We start from the raw sequence: 10,957 nt of genomic DNA on the forward strand, positions 1-10,957 counted from the left end.
CTCCGGCTCTTTCCAAACTCACAGTCAGCTCAACTCTCAACTCTCTCCTCCGCGCAGCGGAACCGCCCTGGGCCCATAACCCTGTCGGAGCGGGAGTAGCAGAGTGAGGGAGATGACTTGCCCGACACAGGGCTTCAGGAAAGAAAATCAGGCAGACACGTGCAACTAGTGCCAAAAGGTGTATTAACATATATACACAACAAGTGCTCTCTTGTGCAGTCTATACAATATCACCTCCACGGACAAAGTGCTTCGCCTAACCACCATCTCACAGGGAGAGACCTGTGTGATGCACACACAGATCATATATAGTCCAAGCAGCCAATCCTGGCCGTGCTGACTCAGCAGATTGCATCACTTGGCTTCTGCCGGCTCAAGCCGGTCTGCTGATCAGGTCACTGTGACCTAGCCTGGTAGCTAGATCACCAGCTGTCATACTGTAGCTGTCAGACTGGGTTTATGTAGATTCTTGCTCCAACAGACCCTTCCTTACTGAATACTGGAGTTCATTTCAATATTATGAGTTACCTTTCCCACAAACTGTAATTCATTGCGTTTCAAATGTACACAGTTCTAACAAGGCCTTGCAAAAAAAAAAATACCAGTTGGATATTAGGGGGAAAAAAATTCCAATAAGAATGGATCAGCGGTGGAAGCAGCTACCTAGGGAGGTGTGAGCTCCCCCTCATTGGCAGTCTTCAGAGTAGCTGGACGAACATTTGTCAGGGATGCTTTAGGCTGATCCTGCATTGAGGAGGTTGGGCTCGATGGTCTGTATGGCCCCTTCCAACTCTATGATTCTAAAATAAGGAAAATAAATTGCTTGTATTACAAAAATAAAACTCAAACAAGTTCTAAGGCTGGAAAAAAAAATCATATGACTCAATGCTTCAATTCGGGGTCTCTTTAAAAAACTGTTATTTTCCAGAAATTGCTTGATGTTCTAGCAGCCAACAAATTCATATTCAGAACTTGTCAATTGCAAAAAATATAAGCAACGAATCTCTTTAGAGCTTAAAACAAATTGAACATTTAAAGGGGAACATGCCATCTAGTGGCTATGTTATAAATTACTCCTCTTGTGCTACATCTTCCAGTGCTTTTGCTCCTTTGTAATCCCCACACATTTGTAAACAAAGGAGTGTCTTGTTATGCTTTTCAAGAGTGGGGAAACAGACAGGCTGCCAAGATGTATCCTCCACTCAGGAGAGAGACCAGGCAGGCGGGTGGGAAAGGAAGGCACGGAGGCGCATTTAAGGTTTCTAAAGCAAGAGCAGGCAAACAAGTCAGAACTTTTAGTCCCACCCCAAAGAACAGTCACTGGAATTTTACTAAAGTAAAGGTTAAGGTAGTCCTCTGTGTAAGCACCAGTCGTTTTTGACTTTGGGGTGACATTGCATCACATTTTCATGGCAGAATCGATCATTATGTGCATAAAGGGCAAAGGGGCTTATAAGTTGAACACATCTGTTTAGAACTGCTAGCAGTGGTGATGCCAAAGTCCTGAGCCAGGTATTCTACAAGTCAGAATCTTACTGCAGCCACCGAGAGGCTTAAGGCAAAAGTCTCTATCTCAGTTTCCCCACCTACAACATGGGGAAAACACCAACACATATGCATTCATTTATATATCACCTTACTCCCCACCTAGATGTCAGAGTGGTTTAGAACACTGTTTCTCCCTCCCCCGTTTTTCATAACAACCCTGTGAGGTAGGCCCAGCTGAGTTTGTGACAGGCCCAAGAACTGGCAAACTTCCATGGTAGAAATAAGTATAGGGTTGCCAGCCCCAAAGTGAGGTCTTAGGGCTGTCAAGCTCCTGCTGGGGGCGGGGGATCCCCCAGTTTGGCGGTCCCCAACCCGTCGGCACAGAGCAGGTTGCCAGAGTGATCCTCACCCCCAAAGAGCCCCACTATCGTGTGATGTGCCCTGTGTGATGACATCACCTGGAAGTGATGTCATCACTCGGAAGTGATGTCATCACACAGGGCATGTCACACCACGGATGCTCTAGTACTAGCAGTAAAATTCTATGGTGCCATTTCCCGCGAATCCTGTCATCATGCTACATGTTCAAAGCATGCGAAAGAGGACTCCCCCACTGCAGCCGTGGACTTGGCAACCCTAGGGCGCCTGGAGATCTCCTGCTTTTACAACTGATCTTCAGCTGGCAGAGATCAGCTCCCCAGGAGAAAAGGGCTTCTTTGAAGGGTGGATTTCATGGCAGTAGACCATGCTGAGACCCCTCCCCAAATCATGTCTCTTCCTGGATCCACCCCTGAAGTCTCCAGATATTTTCCAACACAGACCTGGCACAGACCTAAGTGAGGAGCTGAACCTACTCCAACACTCTTTCTGCTAAGCATCACCGGCTCTCAATGTATTACAGAGCTGCCAAATTAACGTATGTGAAGTACAATAGAAATACTCTATTATTCTAGGTCCTGGCCTGACTTCAAGAAATTAGGGCTGCTCTATAGAAGACCACAGACATTAAACCAAATTCCTGTGTGTATACTCTGGATAATGCAGGCGTCTCTCTCTTTTTTTCTGGTCTAGCTCTTCAGAAGAAACTTCCTGCTTATCAAAAAGAAAAAAATGTCCCAACACTTTATATTTGGTAATTCCTCAGGTACATCATAGCTATTAAATTACATTTAAAGATATTTTGATGGCTTACTCTGAAAAGATAAGACTTTAATTACATTAGCAGTTGATAGATCATAGTAACAGCAGAAAAAATACGTAGTTGTCTTCTGCTCCAAGCCTTCAGGATACAGTGAAATATAATTTGTTCCATTTTTTCACTTTCACGCTAAAATGTAAAAAAGAATCTACAAAGCCGCCACTGGCTCATCCAGTCCTGCTAATCAAATTCTTTTTAACTGAATATAGCAGACATCGAACTCTCAGCCTTTCTGAATGCAAAGGTGTTCTACCACATACATATTTATGAATATTCTTTCAACACATCTCTTAGACAAAGCGGATTGAGCTAGCACATGCGGTTACCACGGCATGCAATCGTAAAGACAAACAAATCCACCCTAAAACCATGTTACCCAGACCCCAGAAGCAGTAAGTTAAAATAAGCAAGGAAGAGGAGTTTACTTAGTATATCACACAGGTGGCCAAACTGTGGCTCGGGAGCCACATGTGGCTCTTTCACACATATCGTGTGGTTCTTGAAGCCTCCACTGCCCTGCTGGCTGGCTTGAAGAAGGCATTTGACCCTTTAAATCACTTCACCAAGCCAGCCGGCAACTTGGAGAATGCTTTCTTTCCACTCTCCCTTCCTTCCCCCACCTATTTGCTTGCCAGCCTGCTTGCCTTCCTGCTCTCAGACATCTGACATTCATGTCTTTGTGGCTCTCAAACATTTGATGTTTATTCTGTGTGGTTCTTTACATTAAGCAAGTTTGGCCACCCCTGATATAAGTGCTCAATTGCTTCGGGCACTTTCCCCTCCCAGTTTAGATCATATGACAGGAGAAGGAAGAGGGTGGAGCTTCCCTCTTCTGTTATTTTTGACAGCGTAAAAACTGACCCCTCCCCAGCTTCGTAGATGAAGAAACAAACAGACACGGCTGCCCCCACTGTATCTGGTTTGCAATTTAGTCTAAAAATCCTACAGGATTATGAGTTGTTGCTCCCTTTCTCACCCCATAGCCAGAATAGCAAAACAAACCAACCAAAACCCACAGCATAGCTGTCCAAAGCACAAACTGCCATGTGAACCACTCTAAGGCAAGTCTCAGATATTTTGAATTAAACTCATGCTAAGAAAACAGTGTTTTGTTGTTTGTTTTTTTGCTATGGCAACATTCCAAAAGGTGCAGCAGTGAGCTTCCCCACAGACTGAGTTTATCTAGCTAACTACACAAAGCAACGGTTCTATCATTACTCAGCAATTCAGACAGAAACCTGATTGGCTGGTGAAAAGGGGGCGAGCACTGTTTTAAAAGGCAACAGAAAGAAAACAAATCAAAACAACGAACATGGAGAGAGTTCACCATCTCAGCAGCCTCACAGGCCAATTGCTGTGATTGAAGGCACACACGCATTCAGCGTTCACAAAAGGCAGGCTGAGATCACAGTTGAAGAAGAAGAAGAAGATATTGGATTTATATCCCGCCCTCCACTCCGAAGAGTCTCAGAGCGGCTCACAATCTCCTTTCCCTTCCTCCCCCACAACAGACACCCTGTGAGGTAGATGAAGATATTGGATTTATATCCCGCCCTCCACTCCGAAGAGTCTCAGAGCGGCTCACAATCTCCTTTCCCTTCCTCCCCCACAACAGACTCCCTGTGAGGTAGATGAAGATATTGGATTTATATCCCGCCCTCCACTCCGAAGAGTCTCAGAGCGGCTCACAATCTCCTTTCCCTTCCTCCCCCACAACAGACACCCTGTGAGGTAGATGAAGATATTGGATTTATATCCCGCCCTCCACTCTGAAGAGTCTCAGAGCGGCTCACCATCTCCTTTCCCTTCCTCCCCCACAACAGACACCCTGTGAGGTGGGTGGGGCTGGAGAGGACTCTCACAGCAGCTGCCCTTTCAAGGACAACCTCTGCCAGAGCTATGGCTGACCCAAGGCCATGCTAGCAGGTGCAAGTGGAGGAGGGGGGAATCAAACCCGGTTCTTCCAGATAAGAGAGCTATGGCTGACCCAAGGCCATTCCAGCAGCTGCAAGTGGAGGAGTGGGGAATCAAACCTGGTTCTCCCAGATAAGAGTCCGCACACTTAACCACTACACCAAACTGGCTCTGCAGCAGGAAAGAACTGAACTGCAGCAGGAAAGAACTGAAATCATGTTGCGATCGTCTACATTTCATGGAGATTTAAACCGCACACCCATTTAAGAATTTACAAAATTTATCATAATTACAAAAAGAAAAGATGAAGCGTCCCGTGCTTCATTTGGCTGAGACAGAAGTCAAGTGCTACCTGCAAGCCAAACTACGACAGGCCAGCCTAATATTAAAAAGGAAGTTGAACACTTCTGGTCCGACAGTTTGGATAACAACATGTATACATAGCACCTGAGAGGGTTCAACACTATTCACATGCTATGTATCCTTTTGTTATCTTTAAAACAACCCTTTAAGGCAGGTCAGTATTCCCTCCATATAGCAGGGGAGTTAATATTCTTATACAAGGAAATCTAAGACAGTAGATGGCAGAGGTGACATTTGAACCAGGGACCTCCCAAATCATTGGTCAGACTAAAAATACATACCTACAAGCATAGGAACCCATAAATGTTTGCAGGGAGCATCTCATTTGCCTCCCCCACTATTTCCTTTCCCTTCCCTAAAAGCCCCTCTACTCCTTTTCTTTTTCTTAACTCCTTCTCTTCTTTCCATCCACCTGCCATCTACCTTCATTCCCCTTCTCCTGTCTTTAGCTTCTGCTTTCTCTCCCCCAGCAGTCTCAGCCTCGAGAAAGTCTGGCCAAGTTGCACAGTGCTGGGCAGCGGTCTGGTCCCAGTTGCACCGTTCCTTCTGAGCCAGGCTCAGTTGCATACTGGAAAACCCACAAGGGGAAAACCCTCTTTCCTCTATATCCCCCCCCTACACTATTTGTTCTTTCCTTCCTCTAGGCAGCCCCCATATCCTCATCTTTCCCTTGTTTTTCACAAGCTGTGTACCTCAACAGTAAAAAGCAGAAAAGCACACTAAATGGAATGTATGAATCGGGCAAGTGGTCCCAATAAGACAGAAGTTGCCCATCCCTATCACCAGGATTAAAAGCTAGTTAATTAACAGCCTTTCAGAGATACATTTCATTGCATTTCTATTCAAGCCTTCCTCTAAGGAGATGAGGGGCAGGTTCTTCCCCCATTCCATACTGTCAATGCCAAAACAGGTTAAACTGTGAGATGGCTCCCCTGAGTTGGGCTGCACACTCAACAAGCCTCGCCTTTGCTTTTGCCCACAAAAAGTTTATAATATAGATCTCAGGAGCAAAAGAGGCCAAGTGAGAGGTTCAGGTTAATATAAGTTCAAGCAAACGCCATTATATACACTCGTCACTTTAGGTCAGGAGGGCTAAAGGCACTGGATTCAAAGGAAAGGCTAGCACACTCATGGGGTGAAGTTTCTCTTATAAACTGGTTTTAAGTCAGATTTTTAATAGAAAGCAAACTATCTGTAAACATTACTGATGTCCAAGATGCTGGACCATATTCCCTAGCCAGGCTTGTTCAGCATTCAGATCTAGTCATTTAAGAACATAAGAGAAGCCATGTTGGATCAGGCCAATGGCCCATCCAGTCCAACACTCTGTGTCACATAAGAACATCAGAGAAGCCATGCTGGATCAGGCCAATGGCCCCTCCAGTCCAACACTCTGTGTCACATAAGAACATAAGAGAAGCCATGTTGGATCAGGCCAGTGGCCCATCCAGTCCAACACTCTGTGTCACATAAGAGAAGCCATGTTGGATCAGGCCAATGGCCCCTCCAGTCCAACACTCTGAGTCACATAAGAACATCAGAGAAGCCATGTTGGATCAGGCCAATGGGCCATCCAGTCCAACACTCTGTGTCACGTAAGAACATCAGAGAAGCCATGTTGGATCAGGCCAATGGGCCATCCAGTCCAACACTCTGTGTCACATAAGAACATAAGAGAAGCCATGTTGGATCAGGCCAATGGCCCCTCCAGCCCAACACTCTGTTGTGTCACCCTTTGTTTTTAATGATTTGATTGCTCTTTTGAACACACATTGATGCTCAAGATGCATACATCTAACTTTATACACAATACCTAGTAACACAGAGGCTTCCTTCAGCTGGATAAACCTGATCAGGCAGTCAGGTTGAACTATGCATACAGCCAGAATGCTTGCTGGCACTTGAACAGTGATAGTATCACCTGACAAGCAAGTATTCCTGGGGAGGACCATCAGGCTCCCATCAATTAATTAGTGCTTCCTAAAGAGCTCAAACACTTCCCTCACCCCCACAAAACACGAAAATTTCAGAAACGTTTCTACAGAACTGCTAAGGGGGCTGCATCCTTAGAGCTATACTTGTATATATTCCACCTTGTTGTCTCTAATAATACCCCAAATACCCCCCACACCCTGTTTATCTTACTGTGCCCAGTGGTAAGATTGCCTCAGGACACAATGATCATTTAGCATATCTTGAAATCCTTGCATTTAACACCCTGTGAACATTTAAGCACAAGCTACAAAACTTCAGCCTGAAAGCGCTGACATTTCAGCTGAACACATGCTTAAATTATTTACAAAATTTATATCCCACCCTTCAACCCAGTCAGTCACCAAGTCACCTTCAGCCCAGTCAGTCACCTAAGGTGTCTTCCACAGAGGGGTGAGATTTTGTGGATTCCTTATTGCTGGTTCAGCTGCAGATAAAAGCACAGCAGTAATGGGGCTTCCAAATGGCATGTTTCTCTGCGGCTTCCCTGCCCCAATGCCCCAAAAGCTGTTACCCTCCCTTCCCTGGGTCATCAGGGATTTTGTAATTTATTTAAAATTGGAACTAGAATAGCATTGTATCGATATATCTAACTATAGATGTATCAGGTTCTCTAAATCCCCAGGTTTCATAAAAACAACAAAACCTCTAGCTTCTTCCCTTGCAGAGACATGCTCTTTTCATTATATCTCTGCAAGGGAAAAGGCTATAGGACTTACTTTAAAAAAAAAAATGAAAGCTGGAAATTCAGAGAAATTGCTATGCCTATATGTACATTGATCAATGATATTTGAGTGCCAGTTTTAAAAATAAAAGCCCCCCCCCCCCCCGCAATGGTGAGGGGAGGAAATGGCTGCCTTAGAGATTCCAACCTTCAGGTAGGACCTGGAAATCTCCTGCTATTATAACAGATCTGCAGACGAGATCAGTTCCCTGGGAGAAAACGGCTACGTAATTCAGAGGGTGGACTCTATGTTATTGTATCCTGCTGAAGTTCTTCCCCTTCCTAAACCCTGCTCTCCCTAGGCTTCACCCCCAAAATCTCAAGGTGTTTCTCCACCCCGAACTAGTAACCCTACCTTGGGCCAGGGAAATTGGCTGCCATGTGGGCTAGAAAACCTGAATTTTCTCACCCACACAAAAGCCTTTCAAGCTGCTGCAAGCTTTCCCAAACTTCAGAGCAAAACAGGTTTGGGAAATACCTGAGAAAAGCCCCAGAGGTGCACAAATCTACCATGATGCTGTGAGGAAGCTGGAAAGAACTCCACCTCAAAACCACTGAACTTGGGGCAGATAACCTGTGTAGACACCATCGAAATTACATAAAACTAGGCTTGTTCATGAAAATTGATATAAATTTATATTTAGACATTTAGCACAACACAATTTAAAAAAGAGCCATCTCCTTCAAACGCAATGTTTCCTTTTAATTCAGACTTTATTTTTTTTTAAAAAAAGTCACAAACTCAATAAATTACACAATAATTTCCCTCCCTGCTTTATAAATTCTTCACAAAATAGAGTTTACAATTTATAAGGGGGGAAAAAAAGCTTTGAAAGTTTTGATTTCTTTCTGAAGTGCTGATGAATATCCTCAACTTTTGCGTAGTGCTGGTGGATTGTTTTTGTAGTTGCTACAACAGTTTTGATTTCAGAGATTTTACAAGATCCTGAAGCAAACACGAGCAACAAACAACGGGGGGGGGGGAATCCACACAGAGACCTTAGAGACAAATATTCAGTGGATAATTAATGGAACCATCAAGTTAGCAGTCAAGGCTGAAGAGCTAAGCACCATGAGGGGAGGAGTCCTGGAGGCCTCCCCAACTTTAAAAAAAAAGAAGGAACCAGTGCATTTTCAGCGTTAACAGTTTTACGCTGCGATATGTTTGCTCTACCAACAGTTTCCGCACTTTCGAAGCACATGCAGTAATGGATCCAAATTCTGGATTCGCTGAGGGCTTGCAAGTGCCAAGTAGAAGCACACAGTAAATCAGACGGGTTCAGACGCACCACAAGGAATGCCTGCTTTCTCCAGTCCTCAGTGGCTAAATTCCAACACTTTTTTGCATGACCCAAATCTTAAGAAAACATTCAGTTAATGGATAGCAGGGTAACTACTAACAGAAAAAAAAAATCCACAGGAGTGCCTTCCTACTTGCAACATAGCCTCTTCCCTAAAGGCACAGATGGTAAAGAAGTGTTTATAGCCTCTGAACATTTACACTGTAACTCCTCAGAAGTTAAGCTAATGGCAGCACTGTTGGAGGGGGAGGGGAGACAGCTGAAATTCAGTCCAGGCATGTCTTTGCAACATCCCATGTCAACAATGAGACATTTCCTGAAACATTCTTAGGCAAGATTTTCAGCCCCTAAGAGTTTCAAGCGAACAGTTAAGGTAAAAAACTTTCATTTGGAGCAAATATTTCGAGACATGGAAATAATTTTAAAGGCATCTTGCTTGATGGGGATATATATACCTTAGCAATTAACCCATATTTGCATGTTTTAACCTTCAGATTCAAGCCATGCTGGAAAAAACGCTATCAAAGTACACCTAGATCAAGTGCATTTCAAAAGGGGAAATGTGCACGCAAAAAAGTCAGTTTCAACGCCTGGTCTCCTGCCTGTGGCTTTTAATCCCAATATCAACCTCCGAAGCTATGCCAAGTCAGTCAATAGTTTTCAGTCACATAATGAATAAACATTCTATGCCACTGATGTCCACGGAAGTTCCCCATCTAGCAATGAATAAACATTTTAATTCCAAACATTTTAATTCCAAACAATGGGCACATCCACAAACCAATTGCCCTTTCATCACACTCCCTCCAGCCTAGAAATAGCAGCTCTCCAGCAGCCCTGGCCCCACTCAATGCACAGCAGCCAAGAAGGTCTGAGCACCTGCTCCGGCTGCAATGCCACTGAGGATGTTCTCCGCAGCTGAGAACGAAACGTCTGGAAGGAAAACTTTCTCCAGTAGAACACAGCACTTGAGCCCGAAAGACTCTACAAACCCTAATTTTAATTCCTGTTTTATCAAAGCTTGCATTTGGGGGGGGGGGGGGGAGCCCTGCTTATCCTGCACTTGGAAAGCAGAGTGTAAAAAGTACTTCTGTGAAGAGCAGGGGGACAAAATAGCTCACTAAATGCTTCAAAGTAAGGTGCAGAATACCTCACTCTATGATTGAATATCCCAATCCTGATGGTGGCATGTAGACCGCAGTGGTAGCCTAGGAATCCAGACAGCTTGAAGGGGGGCATGCCTTGTACTGGGCTCTTGGGGAACTGCTCTGCTCATCTTGCCATCCACGCACGGCAAGCGGGATTGTGCTAAGCACTCTGTTTCCATCATCTAACATCTTGACAAAGAAAAAGATGAACAGCTTCACATCAGAGCAAAAAAGGAATACTGTTACTTTATGCAAATGAACAGTCCCCAAGATGGCCAGGTTTTCTAACAAAGGGGGCAAAAGTGGTTGAATGTGGATAATTCACCAACGAACTAAATTTTCAGGGTTCTTTTCCTTCCGAAACAAATGAGACAAATATGCCTTACAGAATGCTACCACTAAAAAGCTGGTGGAAGAACTTCTGCTAAAAGGAGGGGCAGTAATAAATGAAACGAGCATCAGGGCAAGATAGGAAATTTTCATAACTGCAAGGATTGCAGTGGAGACCAGGAGGCAACTCTTTTGTTCTTTCTCCTGATTTAGACTTTCAAAAATAAAATGAAAACTTATCTTGAAGTCCAACTGCTGCTGATTATGTTAAAGGACAGTTTTACACCGAAGCTGTGGCCTAACAAATAACCTACCATCATCAGAAAACGAAGGAGTGCTTAATGACCTAACCAAGGCGCTGGCACATGGCTACTGGAATATGCTGCCAGACTATCTGTGGAAACCTTCGAAGCTAAGAAACTGAACTAGAGGCTCCAGGTACACTGCAGTTAGCATGTATTGAATCTTCACATTTTTCTTTAAAGAAAAATAGCAGAAA

This window comes from Heteronotia binoei, chromosome 17 (assembly GCF_032191835.1).
Source record: "Heteronotia binoei isolate CCM8104 ecotype False Entrance Well chromosome 17, APGP_CSIRO_Hbin_v1, whole genome shotgun sequence".
In the NCBI taxonomy this organism is placed as follows: domain Eukaryota; kingdom Metazoa; phylum Chordata; class Lepidosauria; order Squamata; family Gekkonidae; genus Heteronotia; species Heteronotia binoei.